This window comes from Melospiza melodia, chromosome 24 (genome assembly GCF_035770615.1).
Source record: "Melospiza melodia melodia isolate bMelMel2 chromosome 24, bMelMel2.pri, whole genome shotgun sequence".
Classification (NCBI taxonomy): domain Eukaryota; kingdom Metazoa; phylum Chordata; class Aves; order Passeriformes; family Passerellidae; genus Melospiza; species Melospiza melodia.
The window spans coordinates 5,427,741-5,442,025 of NC_086217.1; the positions used below are offsets into that span (position 1 = coordinate 5,427,741).

Consider the following 14,285-nt stretch of genomic DNA (forward strand, 5'->3'; position numbering starts at 1 on the left):
GAAGCAGACACTCCATAGGCCTTTTCTGATTTTAAACTGATTTTTGATGACAGCTCAAGTTCCCAGACTGCTTGTGACTCTTCATTTGTAGCAGCTCTGTGCTGTGGATTCTGGTACAAAATGAGTGAGCACCAAGCCAGCCTGATGGGCTGGGAGCTCTGGAGAGCAACAGTAGATAAAACTTTAATGTACATACAAATATTCTGCATCTTTGCTGTGTGTTTCATAACATTTTAGGGAGTGTTACCTCTTGGATGGGATCAGGCTTGACACAAAATTAATTGGACTTGGTGAGCTTTTCAGAATGAATCATCTCGTAGTTATTTGTGTGCACTGTAGGTAACAGGCTTAGCATTGCATACTTCTTTATATAGATTATTCTTTTAAATTCAGTTTTCTCCTGCAAGTGCATTGAGTTAAAGCTTACACTGTTACACAAGACTTTGCTTCTCATTTTAATATGCTGGTAAAATTGATTTTTAAAGGATTTGCAGTAATTTAAAGTATTATTTTTATGTTCCTGTTTTTAGAAGCCTTTTTTTAACATTCACATTAGATCTCTACAGTAGCACAGGTTTGTTAAAATTGCATTTTCTCCTTGTTTTAACCATAATTTTCAATAAAATTCAGGCCCTGCAGATGGACTGTAACTAACCCTTGGGTTTCTAGGTTAGTTAAAACAAACTCCTTGGGAGTCAGAGCTGAGAACTCTCCTGCCTTGTCCTGCCTTGCCCTGTCCTGTCCTGTGTGAGAGCTCTGCTGGGCATGCTGTGTGCTCAAGCCAGATTAATTTACTGGTGGGCCTGAAAAACAATCCCTGGGAAGGGAAGGGGAGAGGCTTGGGATTAGTTTTCTGTCAAGTCAGGAGTGCAACTTTTTCCATTACCAGATGGGAAGATACTAATAAAAGGTTGATACCATGGTTTTAATAGCATTTCATAGAATCATAGAATTTTTTTAGTTGGAAATGATCTTCAAGGTCATTGAGTCCAACCATTGACCCAGCACTGCCAAGGTCAGCACTAACCCATGTCCCCAAGTGCCACAACCACATGTCATTTAAATCTCTCCAGGGATGGAGACTCCACCACTGCCCTCAGCAGCCTGTGCTGGGCACTGACCACCCTCTCTGTGGAGAAATTTTTCCTCATGTCCAACTTAAACCTCCCATGGCACAGCTTGAGGCCATTTCTACTTGTCCTGTCCTTTGTTCCCTGGGGACAGAGCCTGACCCCCACCTGGCTGCAGGTCCCCCTTTCCTCCAGGGTGAGACCCCAGAGCTCCCTGAGCTGCTCTTGGTGCTCCAGCCCTTCCTCAGCTCCATTCCCTGCACATGTGGCACCCCCACAATGGCTTTTTTGTAGTGAGGAGCCCAAAACTGCTCACAAGATTTGAGGTGTGGCCAGCACAGGGGACAGGACTGCCCTGCTCCTGTGGCCACCATGGCTGGTGCAGGCCATGTTCCATTGGCCTTCTTGGCTCCTTGGGCTGATGTTCAGCTCTTGTTTACCCCCAGGAGCTTTCCAGCCACTCTGCCCCAGTGGCTGTTGTGACCCAAGTGCAGGACCCAGCCCTTGGTCTGGTTCAACCTCACCACCACTGGTCTCAGCCCATGGTCCAGCCTGTGCAGATCCCTCTGCAGAACCTTCCTGGCCTCCAGCAGAGCAGCATTTCCACCCAGCAAAATGTCTGAGGGTGGCCTCAGTCCCCTTGACCACATCATGGATGAAGATGGCAAACAGGGAGCAGTGTGAAAGTTGTCTCCTTGTGGAAGGTCTTGCTCTGATCCTGTGTGCAGGGTCTGCCTCTGCCCTGGGCAGGCACTCACCACCCTTCCTGTGAAGATATTTTTCCTCATACCCACCCTAAAGCTCCCTGGCACAACTTGAGGCCATTTCCTCTTGTCCTGTCCCTCATTCTCTGGGAGCAGAGCCTGACCCCAGCTGGCTGCAGGTCCCCCCTGAGCCTCCTTTTCTCCAGGTGAGCCTGGACCACTCCTTATGTGTGTTCCCTTGTGGGCAGGTTCTCACTCTAACCCCAAAGGATATTTTCCTATAAAACCTGGGTTTGCTGGGTCACTGGTGCTGGTTTGGTTGGTATCACTGAGGGCTTTGACAGCAGAGTGCTCCTGGCCATGTCCTCCCCAGGCAGGAGAGATCCTCAGTGCTCCTGCTCATGGATTCACATCACACATGTGAGCCACAAACCCTGGAGCAGGAAAAACAAAGGAGGCCACTGTGGACAGTGGAGTTGGACTGGAAAAACAACAAAGCTGTGCTGCTGCTATATTTAGTAGGTCCAAACTATTTGTGTGGTTGATGGTTCTCATTTTGCTCTTCACCACAGATGGATCTTCAAACACAGATATTTGATAAGCAGTTTCTGTTCAGCTTTGTGTTTGTTTTCTAAGGGTGATGAAGAATTCAAGGTTTCTTGTTGTCTTTCAAGCTCTCTGTATGAGGTGAAGGTGTCAAGTCTTGTTTCCTTTGCACTTCTTGGGGGAAAGCCACTAATTCTGGCACTTCCATTTAAACTGAGTGGTGTTTTCTCAGGAGAGTGAGCAAAACTGAGTGAAATATATAAATTTATAATTACTGCTCATAAAGTCTTCCTGGTGTGATTCCTAGTGATGATTAAAGGAGTGATAGTTTAAAAATAACCAGTGCATTTTTTGACTCTCTAAAAACATAACAAACAAACTTGTGCATTAAAGTTAACATTTAATGAGCAAAAATCCTGATGATTTCTTATTTTGAGAAGGGAAAATGTTGAAAAATTGCAGGTTTATACAGACTGGTTTTAATCATCAAAGGTATCTGTTATCTTAGTTTTTAGCTTTTCAGACTTAAAGCCTGCATATTGTTGTATACTGGGAAAGTGTGCATATTATTAAAATGTTGGGTAGTGCCATGGCCGTGCCCTCCAGAATTGTTGAAATGTCTCTTGGATTCATATTTTAATTATTATCTCTAATTTTGCTTTGCTTTTCCTTAATAGGATTTAGAATATTGCTCTTTTACTTTTCCACATGGGTATTTCTAAATGTCTTGGTCACCCTAGGACACTAAGATTATAAAATAATTAGATGTATGAGTTAAAAACAAGGGAAATTTACTCCACATCTGTAGTACTATTTGCTACTATTTACTTCAGTATTTATGGTAAATTTAATTTTGGGGTTACCTTGGTTATTATGGGAAATGCCACTTTTTTTGTGGTGCTTCCTATACTGACATAGGGATTAAAAAAAATATATATATATATATTCTCAGGATTAAAGTTTTTTATCATTATTGACAGAACTGTAATATAATGCTGTACACATGTAGAAAAATAGGAAACACTTTCTCTAACTAGAGATTAACATTTCATTTCACCACAGCACATCTTTTTGAAAATCAAAATCTTTCAAATATCAGTCGGTTCTTAAGTGTAAATGGAAACATGTTAATTGAAGTGCTGTGGAAATTGGTGTTTGCAGTTCTCTTTGTGCAGCAGCATATGCACTGAGCTCATTTGCACCCCTTCAGCTTTGCCAGACAAGGAGATTGTGCAGGGGAATTTTGGAGTAATCCTGTGACTGCTGAAATTGTTAAATATCCAATCCTGGGTTGGGATTTCACTACCAAAAAATTATGAATTTGTTGCAATCAATATTTGTGCATGACAAAAATGTAATTTTAACAGCCAATGGTGTTCTGCTGGAGGGAAGATGCAGCTTACAGGTGTGTGGGGAGGTGATAATTGATAATTTGGAGGATTTTTTGTTATGTGACTGTTTTGACAGTCCCATTGAGGGGAGATGCTCAGTGGATAAACTGGAGATTCCTGATTTAATGTCACTTGATTTTCCAGGGAGGGTGAAAGTCAGACCCCTTGCTTTATCTATATCTCTGCTCATCCAGCAAAGCTGAATTGTTTGAGCAGTTTGGCACAATCTTCCTCTGCCCAAGAACCTTCCTGGAGCTGATTGCAGCTCAATTTTTTCAGCATTTCAATCATTTTATAAACTTAACTACATCAATTTGTGTGCTGCAAGGAAGAGTCAGCTTAATATTCATTTTTATTCTGGAAGTCTTTAACTGATACTGTATCAATTATTGCCTACAAAGTTGCTTTGGCTCTGGCAGAATGACCAGAGCTTAAAACACAGTGAAACAATGTATTATGTACCAGGACCATTTTTTAATTTTAGATATTCTGGTTTTAGAAAAATCAAAGGTCAGGAAGAGCTAAATAAAAAAAATAAAATAAATTAAAAAAGAAAAAATTAAAAGGTTGAAATTTGAAGCTAAACCAAAAGAAGCTGCTCTCAAGACATGGTTAGTTTGGTTGGTTTATTTTCAGAAAAGTCAGATTGGGTTTGGTTCACACAACCTAAGGAGATGCTTTTGTCATCACCCTCCATCCTTGTTCTTTGTTGTGTGGGATTGATCTGGTCATTGTGGATTCCCACCCAGGCTGAAGAATACAGCAATGTCCTTGATTTACACAGGACTAGAAATAAAAAGTGAAAATAGTGCTTTTATCACTAAAACTGTTTGGTATTGCAAAAAAAAAAAAAAAAAAAAAAAAAGAGGAAAAAAAGGGGCTGTTTCTGTCCAGTGAAAGATTTTACAATTTCATTCTGTTGGTAAAAGCAGGGTAGGAGTATGGTTAATTAAAAACAGTAGATAAAACACAAATAAACCAAATGAAAGTGTGTCCTTGAGTGTCACCAAGGTTAGGATGTGCCCTTGCTGTTGAACACCTCCAGGTGTGGGGATGGTTTTGGGTGGTTCTGCACAGAACCTGGCAGCTGTTTGTCACCTGGAATGAGGAATTCCTTGGTACTAAAGGAAAGCAAAAATGAGGAATCCTTTCCCTCCACGTACTTTTCAGTATTAAGATAGAAATTTTAGCTTTTTCTTCTTTGTTTTTTTAAATTAGTTGAAATATTGCCTTAATTTTCTTCTGTAAACTCTTGCTTTAGGAAATGAGGTTTGTGTTGCTGAGCATCCTCAAACCCTTCAGTATTTAACTGTACAGATTTTAATTAGAATGTATGCATTTAATAAGCAGTTTTCATGGTCTAATAGTAAAGTACTGATGAAATGAAAGTTCCTTTAGCTCTCTTTGAGAGAATATGGCTTAAGATATTTGTGTGTGTGTGTTACTTCACAGCCACTATTTCTGTGCTCCTTAAACAGCTCCTCTTGTGCAACAAACTCTGATTGAGGCACTTCAGTCTCATTTAATGAACTCGTCTCCCTGCTCCTGAAGACATGTCTCTCACCTGATGCTTTGCCTCTTAAAGTGGTTGTAGAAAAAGGAAGAATTGGGGGATGATCCAATGGTTTAAACAAAGATTGGGTGTTGGGAAAAATATGTTCTGTTCCCAACTCTGCTGCACACTTGCCAAAACAGCTTGGCCAAGTCACAAATCCATTTAATCTGTTTTTGGAAATGGGAATAATACTTCATGGGCAGGCAGATGATGAAATTTCAGTGCTCTTTTCCAGCAGTTTTTATCAGGGAAGAGCTTTGCCTTGTCTTTTAAAACCAATCCCTTGGGTTTGAAGGGATTATTTGATGTGCAGAGTGAACTCTTTAACTCCCTTCCTGCTCCCTTTTTTTGAAGGCTGTTGGTACTGTTTTACCTAAACTTTGGTGTGTCCCAGAGTTCAAACCCAGTGGATCTGCTGAGCTGACCTGTGTGCACCATGTCAGTGTTTCCTAATGAAAGGGACAGCAGTGCCTTAGTTATAGTTAAGACCTCAAAAGTAGCACAGAAATTAGTTTTGGAAGCTTATCTTTCTACTTTAGTTCAAATCTCAGCCTTTCAAAGAGAAGGGTTAGAACAGTTGCATATTGGGAGTGTTGTCTTGTGTAATATAGTTTTCTCATGAAAACTTTTATTGAGTTTATTTTTTTTAATTCCTGGACAGATTTCTACTTGCGTGACTCTGACTGGTTAAATCATGTCTGTTGTTTTTATTTGCTTTTATCCTTCTGTTCTTTTCCTGCTGCCCCTTACACAGGGACAATTTGAGAACTTGGCATAGTCTCAGAACAGCTCAGGAGGAGGAGGAGTGCTTCTTGAAGGATATTTTCCAATAACAACGTGCTTGTTGTAGATTAGTTTCTTTACTTTGTGTCTTTTCAGACTTTTTGGCATCTTGATTGGTTCTTGAGCATCCACACAAGTGACAAAGGAACTGAAATTTATGTCACACTGTGGACCAGTCAGTGCATAGAATATTTCTAGAGGGTCTGCACATTCAGGAGAAAAGTTTTAGGAATTTACAAATAGAAGGAAAATTGGAAAGTTGTTAGAACAAACATTCTGGAGAACATGCTTGGTTTATAAAAAAAAGTCTCAGAATATAATACAAAAATCTTGATTTCTGTTAAGATTCCCAGCCCAGCAGTATCACCACAGTGAAGCAAATATGGAATGGCTCTTGACCATCAGACATCTTTAGGTAAGCAAGTGTGAAATTTAATTAATGCCCATAGCTGTGTGAGAGGAGGCTGAGAAAAGCCTGTTCTTTGAGCAGACAGGCAGATTTAGGGGGGAAATGAAACACTGCTGTCTGCTCAAAGTTCGAGTTGGTAGGAAGCAGTTTTTGTCATTCTTCAATGGCCTGAGTTAGTCATGGATTTCTGTGTCAAATAAAGGCTTGTGCTGCTCTTGGAGCAGAGTTCTGCCTTGAAGAGCCCATCTAAAATAAACTTTGCTTCCTTGAATGGGGAATAGTCATTGTGCAGCCCAGCTTCAGTGGGTAGCTGCTCTCTTGGTGAGGAGGTTTGGGCACAATTTTGCAATGGAATGCAGGTCTGTGATGAGGTAATAAATGAAGGCTTTTGTTACTAAAGTAACATCTGAGTCACAAGTGCTTTTTTTATGATTATGCTTGCGTCAAAACACATCATGACAGCACTTGTTCACTGTACTCCTCCTACTGCTTTAATTGTGAGCAATGTGAGATGCCAGGAACTGTCTGTTTGGCTCCCAGCAGTTTGGTTTGCTTTGCTGATAGCTTTTATTTAACACTGATTGATATTATTAGAACCTCAGTGTTTCCATATGAACTTTTGCACCCCCACGAGTACCCAGTGAGGTGCCAGGCACATCTTGGTGGTAAAGGATGGGGTGGGTTTGGTTTGGCAGCTTTGGTTCAGCTGTGCTTATAAGAAGTTTTGGAATGGTATTTACTGTGACAGAGAAAGTTGGAACCTGCATATTTATGGTTAAATGCAGTTATTTGGGAGGAAGAAAAAATGATAATTGATTTCTGTTTTCCTATTGCAAGGGTTTTGTTTGTGTTTTTAAGCAGGAAGCTGTTGTGTTATAGAGTGATGTATGTGGGCTTTGTTGGGACTGTTTGCAATTTGGCAAAGGTAGAGGCACTCCAGCTTTTGGACAAATTTTAAATTGTTTTTATAGTTTAGTAGGAAATGTAGAGATTGAGACCACACAACCTGGCTCTGCAGAAGGCTTTTGTGTACAGAGATGCTAAACACCCGAAAATGCAGTGTTTCCATAGGCGGAGTTTCTTTTGTATTCACAGGCTGGGGAGCCTCAAATTCCAGAGGCATTACATGAGCAGTTTTAATGAATTAGTGTCTGGTTTTCCTGCAGCAGATGTGACAAGCAGCTTTATAAGCTGCTTCCCATCGATCGCTGTTTTCCAGCTCTTTTGTGTCTTTCTTTTGCTCAGAGAAAAGCAGGGAAGAGCTCGGTTTCTACAGTAACTGCTGCCTACACTCCTGCCTGCAGGCCAAGAGCTTTCTCAGTCCTGCAGCCTGTGCAGGGCTCCTGCATTGAAATTCTCTAGGTTTTGTTTGGGTTTCTGGCTTTTTTTTTTTTTTTTTTAATTTCTTCTTGCTGGTTTCAATATTTTGCCCTTTAAGAAAAAAGGAGAATGCAGTGGAAATTTGTGATTTTGAGATAGGTAGTTTTAATTAACCACAGCACAGTTGCCATGATTGTAAGATAACCTAAATATTTTTGCTGCTGATCAGTACCAGTGTTGTGTGGTTGGTGTGGAAAGAAAAGAGATCCTGGCTGCTGAAAGAAGAACCTTTGAAAATCTGTGCTATACTGTGAGCCCCCTTTTCTGTAATAATGCAGGGGAGGAGTGAGATCAGCTCCAAGTTGTTAATAGAATCCTTTACGTGTGCAGCAAAATTTGCTGTAGTGGAACAACTTCAGCACACTCATTTCAGTCTAAACTCTCAAATAGCCTCAGAGAAACTGCTGTGAGTACAGGGTTAAAAATGCCAGTTTCTCATGATGTCAGCTCTGTGAGTGGGAACGAGCTGAGCACCATTTCAGATGCTGTCATGTGTTCATTACTCCATTTGTGTTTGCTGCTGGTGCTTCAGGAATGTTCCTCTTGTCGTCATCGATATTCTGCTGTCATAGGATCATGTTCTGACGCAGGCAGGTTTGTTCCAGACCCTTCTGAGGCAGGTCAGCACTGTTCCTGTGAGGAATATCAACCAACAGCTTTACATACTTCTGAAGCACTTGCTAAACCATGAGCAGGGAAGTCTGTAACTGAGGTTTCCCATGGGAGAGCCAGTAATTTATAGCTAGATTGTATTTCCAGCCTTTGCTTACAATTTGCTACAAGTGTTTTATTGGCCAACTTGAATTAACATGAGGCCACAGCAATATTTCATCGCTTCTGATACTGCATAGATCTTTGCTTTTGAATTTAAGAGATCAGAAAATAGAGATAGATGGATCAGTGATCTTGCTCTTTAGGGTGTTTTCCACCCTGTTGGGTGACACTGTGTAGACAGCGATGACACACCTGAAAAAATACCCAAATCCTTGTGAAGAGAATGCCAAGTGCTCAGAATAAAAATTCTAATGGCTGGTTTAAAAACCTGCCAGTGTTTTGTTCCTTGTGGCATTAGAGGTCGAGCGTGCCTCGAGCCCTCCCAGTGTGTGTGTAGAGGATGTGCTGTGCAAAGATTGATTTTTGGGCCCCAGAAATCAATTGCAAAGGATACAGGGAATTAAGGGGAACACTGTGAGCTCAGATTCAGTCCCCAGAGGAAAAACTGCCACTCTTGGAAGGGCAGTTGCTTTTTGGGTAACCTCTAGAAGTGTCCTGCCTGGTAATGGCCAGGCATAATTGAATGTAAATTTATGGTGAATTAGCCACATCAGGACTTGGTTTCAAAGCAGGGAGGAGGAGGAGGAGGAGGAATCCATCCCACCACAATGGATGTGGACATGGCCCTGTGGGAAGTGCTGCCATGTTCTGGCTGGTGTGGTTTCTCACAGGCTGTGGTCAGCTGCAAGCAGGAGGGCATCAAAAATGTCCTTTCTAAAAATCTGCTAGAGGAGCTGGGCTTTGTGTTCCATTAATATAAATAATTTTTTTTTCATCACCACTCCTCCATCAATGGGGAAAACCAGATACTCCCATTGCCAACAATGGAGAAAGGTTTACAAATGCCACCTTAAAGCTAAAATCTCTGACAGGAGCACAAGGTGGCCCCTCATGTAAGGTGAACAAGCACCTGCATGAGCAAATTATCCATTGAGAAAGTTATCCCTATTTAGGATTTTAAGAAAATAATTATAATCTAATTTTATACTGGATCACTCTTTTTCAGTTTATCTGTGATAATTTTTCCTATACTCTTAGTGATGGCAAAGTGTTACCACAGCAGTTTTTAATGTAATCCTAGAAAAGACTTTGTAAAACAAATATCTGAACAGTTTTTTTCTGTTTGAAGAGTCAAGACAATGCCTACTGTTAAAAATTGTGTGGTATTTTCTTAATAACCTGTGCTTTATTAATAATCATTTAGTGCTGGGAGTTTTCAGGTGGCTACTCAATATATGACTGTTTGGATGGATTTATTTATCACAGTTGTTGTTAGCTTGGAAGCCCAGACTTTAAACTGTTGGGTACTTTTCGATTATCTTGAAATAAAAACAGCAATTCAGTTCAATTTGTCTTCTTAATAAGTTTTGGGTTTGTTGATTCTTTTAGCTCTAAAGGTGATGACTCTATTCCAGAAATGGAGTGTGGTATTGACTTCAGTTCAATTAAAAACAGCCCAAAGTCTTAAAAATAAATTCTGGATGTGAATAATTCAGTATGCCTGCTCTTGGTGTTGAGCAGTCAGAAACCTTTTGGTAGAAAATTCAGACACTGAAATATTTAATCATACTTCAACTTGTTGAGCTTTTTTCACTTCCATGGTATTTCTAGTTGTACTTGTTAAGACTCATCTTTTAAGTCTTGTTTATTTAAAAACCAGTTAAAAACCACAGCCACATATTGTTTAATTTATAATTAATATCCTATTAATCCATTGTGATGGAATCAATAATAAATGAAGCAGCAAATGGAGAAGAGATGAAATTGGGGTCCTTGTGCTTTCAAATTGAAACTTCCCCATTAGCAGGAAGTCAATCAAATTGTAATTTCCAAGCACATTCCTGTGGATACTTGCTTGAATGGACTTGCTGCTGGAATGCTCAGGGCAGAGCCTAAAGGACCTGAATTTGATTTAATTTAATTTTATTTTTCCTGGAGAAGCCCAAGGGTGGGTCTTGGTGCAGCCCTCCCCTGCCTGAGGAGTGACTGTGGAAAGCCTGAGGCCAGGCTGTGCCTCACACTTTGGGCACAAGCAGCTGCAGAAGTTGCAGTGAAGAATTTGTATCTGTACAAATGAGAAACTATTCACTGCTTGAGGGTGTAATTAGAAGAAATGAGTTGCCCAATTCTATATTTGGAAGGCTTCAAAATTTGGAGAGACAAGGCTCTGAGCAAGCTGGTGTGACTTGGAAGTTACCCTGCTCTGGGCTGGACACTTTCAGAGGTCCCTTCCAAACTCAGTTTCTCTCCAGTTGTGTCTGAAAAATGTAAAAACTCAATTTTTGCTTGACTTTTGAAAAATAATTATTTCAAAAGTGTGCCTGGGAGTGTGCACTGTAGGTGATTGTCAGTGTGCATATATATAAATAAATGAATTGGCTGTGAGAGTCATTTTTACTGGAATAAGGGGAAAGTTGGGAAGTAGATCACAAGTAGGTAGGTAAGAGGAATTAGAAAATGGATTAGTTTCAAATCTCCCTTCTATGGAAAGAAGACCATAGCTAGAAGTATGATAATTTCCATGGTTTTTTGTTAGTTCACTGATTAAAATAGCAGAAGGAAGCAGAAATAGTATCATCTCAGGCTGCTGTACTGTCAGAGAAAACTGAAAACTGTGTTTGGTGGTGCAGATGTTGATAATGACCTCTGCTTCCCTTTGTGGGGAGTTAACACTGCCTGTGTTCACCTTGAACGTATTTGAAGTCAAAAATCGACACAAGCAATCTCCCAGCTGCTGACTGGGTTCTTTTTTGAGTCTTGGCTTTTTAATGTGAAAAGTTGAAGCTGTCCTTGGCTCTCAGTAAATCAACAAGAGTTCAAAACCAGGCATCTTGTTATTCTTTCAGATCTCTTTAAATCTCAGGGGATCTTGAAGTTAACAGGGGTTCAGGATCACAGTCAGTGTGAAGGAATTGAGCTGTGCACTTGTAACCACCCTGACTTCAGGGGTTATCACTGCTCAGCCCTTATCATCTATTTGAATGTAAAATCTGGAGGTGCTGATAAAAGAACCTGCTGATCAAAGTGCCATGGCAGCTTCTCTCTGATTTTGGTCCTGGTTCTTAGAAGGCAATTAAACTGGAATAATTCAAAGATACTGAAGCACTTGGTGTCACAGCAGGGTTTATGTACAGGGAAAATTTGAATTCTGCTGTGTTTTGGTTTCCCAGATGAAGACAGGATGAAATTCCTCCTTCCCAGTCAGATGGGATTTTCACACAGGCAGAACTACAAGTGTATCATCAGCCTTTCCCTGCAGTACGGACAGAACTGCTGAGGGGAAGGGAGAAAATATTGGAAATACAGGTGTGACAAAACCAGGCTTTACACATTTTTACCCTGAGACACTTCTCTGGCACCCTGCAAAGTTCCTAAGCTCTGTAGAGGTCCTGCCTGGATCAGCATCACTGTGTTTGCCTAGAAACTGCAGATATAGATGAGTTACCTATGGAATAGTGTGAAATGTTTTGATGTTTGGTTGCTGTTTTCCAGTAATCAACCCACAGTGAGGTTTTTTTTGTTAATTTAAAGAAGAATAATTGAGGTTATGAGTTACATTTTAGCTGTGACACCTCCTGTGGTTCCCTGGGTCATGGAGTGGCTCTGTTGTGATGCTCACCTGGACTTGCCATCAATAAATATACAAAACTGCTTTATTTCTTTGGGATATTTTGTAAGTGGGTTGTCTAGATGAGTTTCTCCTCCAGCAAGCCATGCTGTGGTAGTGTGTTTGAAATGCTGTGATGCTTGGTGTCTTTATTTCTTTGGATGTTTTTGTAAATGGGTTGTCTAGATGAATTTCTTTCCCAGCAAGCCATGCTGTGGTAGTGTGTTGTGAAACTTTTGTAAGCTTTTGAACAGTGAGTAAAACCCAGTTCAGCTTGTTGAGGACTAAATGTTTGATGAGGTCTCTCCTTGTGGGTGTTTCTGTGGTTTTTGTTTAGTTCATTGTATAACTAAAGAATATGCCAAAACCAACTTGATTCTGATCAAATTAGAACATGTTGTGTACTTTTATTTTGGATGTAAATATAATACATTTGCATAGCTGCAATTTATTCAGGAATTCTCTTGGTTAGTGTACACTCTTTATTCTGCTTTTTGGCTGAATTCCAGCTATAAAAATATCCCTCCATTAAAAAAAAAAACAAAACTGTTTGCAAATATGAATCAATTGACAGATGTGGTCTTTTGATAATATTCAGGTGTTTATTGCTCTAACCAGACAAGGATTTATAAGTATTATTATTATATTGTATTTCCTTACTTACACTGGCTTTTCAGGCATGGAAATGTAAACTGCACTGGGGGTGCCTTTGGGTTTTCATGTCTGTCAGTTCCCAGTTTGTTTGGCATATGTAGAACCTCTGGAGTCCCCTGGTTGGTTCCCTATGTTTGGGGATGTTTTTGTGGGTGTTTTTTCCAACCTTGATGAGCATTTGAGAGCCCCCTGTCTGTGCTGTTTGCCAGAGGGAGATGATGCCTTCAGGGCTGCAGGAGGGTAAAAAGAGATCTTTTAATATGGGATATCAAAGGAGCTGCTGAGTGTTCCTTTTCTGCCTTTCCATATTCCTGAAGCTGTGGAGATTTATATAAGTTTAATTTAATCTCTTCCCCATCCTCACCTGGTGTGGCGCAGGAGGGCTCCAGTTCCTCAGTGCTGTGCCCTGGGGTGGTTTTTACCAGGCAATAAGGACTCTAACCAGGGAATTAGCCCCTAAAGCCATGTCCAGTTATTCCCTTGACTTGAAATAAATTTGGTCTTACAAGCATTTAAGGTAAATTTGCAGGTATGGAGTAGCCTCATGAAATGCATAGGGAAGGTGACTAAATCTGTGTCAAGCAGTTGTTGTTCACTTTCTCACAGGGATTTTTTTCTTAATCTTTGGCTGGCTTTGCATACACTTGTGTTGTTTTTATTACTGCTTAAAAGAAATGCTTGGAAAATATTTTTATTACCAAAACAACCAAGACCCCTTTCCATTGTCACCAAAACGATACAAGCACAAAATACTTTCTACTGGAAAAAGCAAAGAAATGAGTTGTTACTGAATATATTAAAAAACCCCAACCCAGAAATTGGTCCATTTAACTTCCTTGCTGAAATGCTTGTGCAGTTTTTGGCATAGATTCTGTTCCTAATTTAGTACATTGAGCATGTTTCAGAAATAGGTCGTCTGTTAAATGCGGACACGGTCCGTACTCAGAAGTAAGACAGAGAGAAAAGGAAGGTCACTGTCAATTCTTTCTCTTTTTCCTGATCCTTGAATGTGGATTGTAGGGAAAAAGAACCACTGTGGTGCATGTGGCAAGGGACATAGTGAAAATCAAATGCTGCCTTTGTTCTATAAACATCCTTCGATTCATTTGAAGATATGAAAGCCAAAACACAGGAGAGTTCATTTCTAAGGCTGCTCTGCAGCTGAGTGTTCCTGCCAATTCTTACATCACTTTTATGTTTAATATATTTTTCCAGAGAAATGATCACTTTTATTTACAGTCTGTATTTTGCATTCATAGCTCATTTCTTAGCCCTTGTTCCAGCATGTGCTTGTGTCCTTTTTGTATAAAACTAGATCTGCCTAGAAGCACTTGAAAGCAAAACAAACCCAAAGCTCAACATTTTGTGAGGTTTGTTTCTGGGTATAGTCTTGTTGGAAAGTCCTTTTCATC

The 14,285-nt window shown here is 40.3% G+C and overlaps 1 protein-coding gene across 1 annotated transcript in view; it reads left to right on the forward strand.

Annotated features, from left to right (window-relative positions):
• Positions 1–14,285, forward strand: part of FOXK2 (forkhead box K2) — a 46,209-nt gene that overhangs the window by 16,299 nt on the left and 15,625 nt on the right. The gene's annotated exons all lie outside the window — the stretch shown is intronic.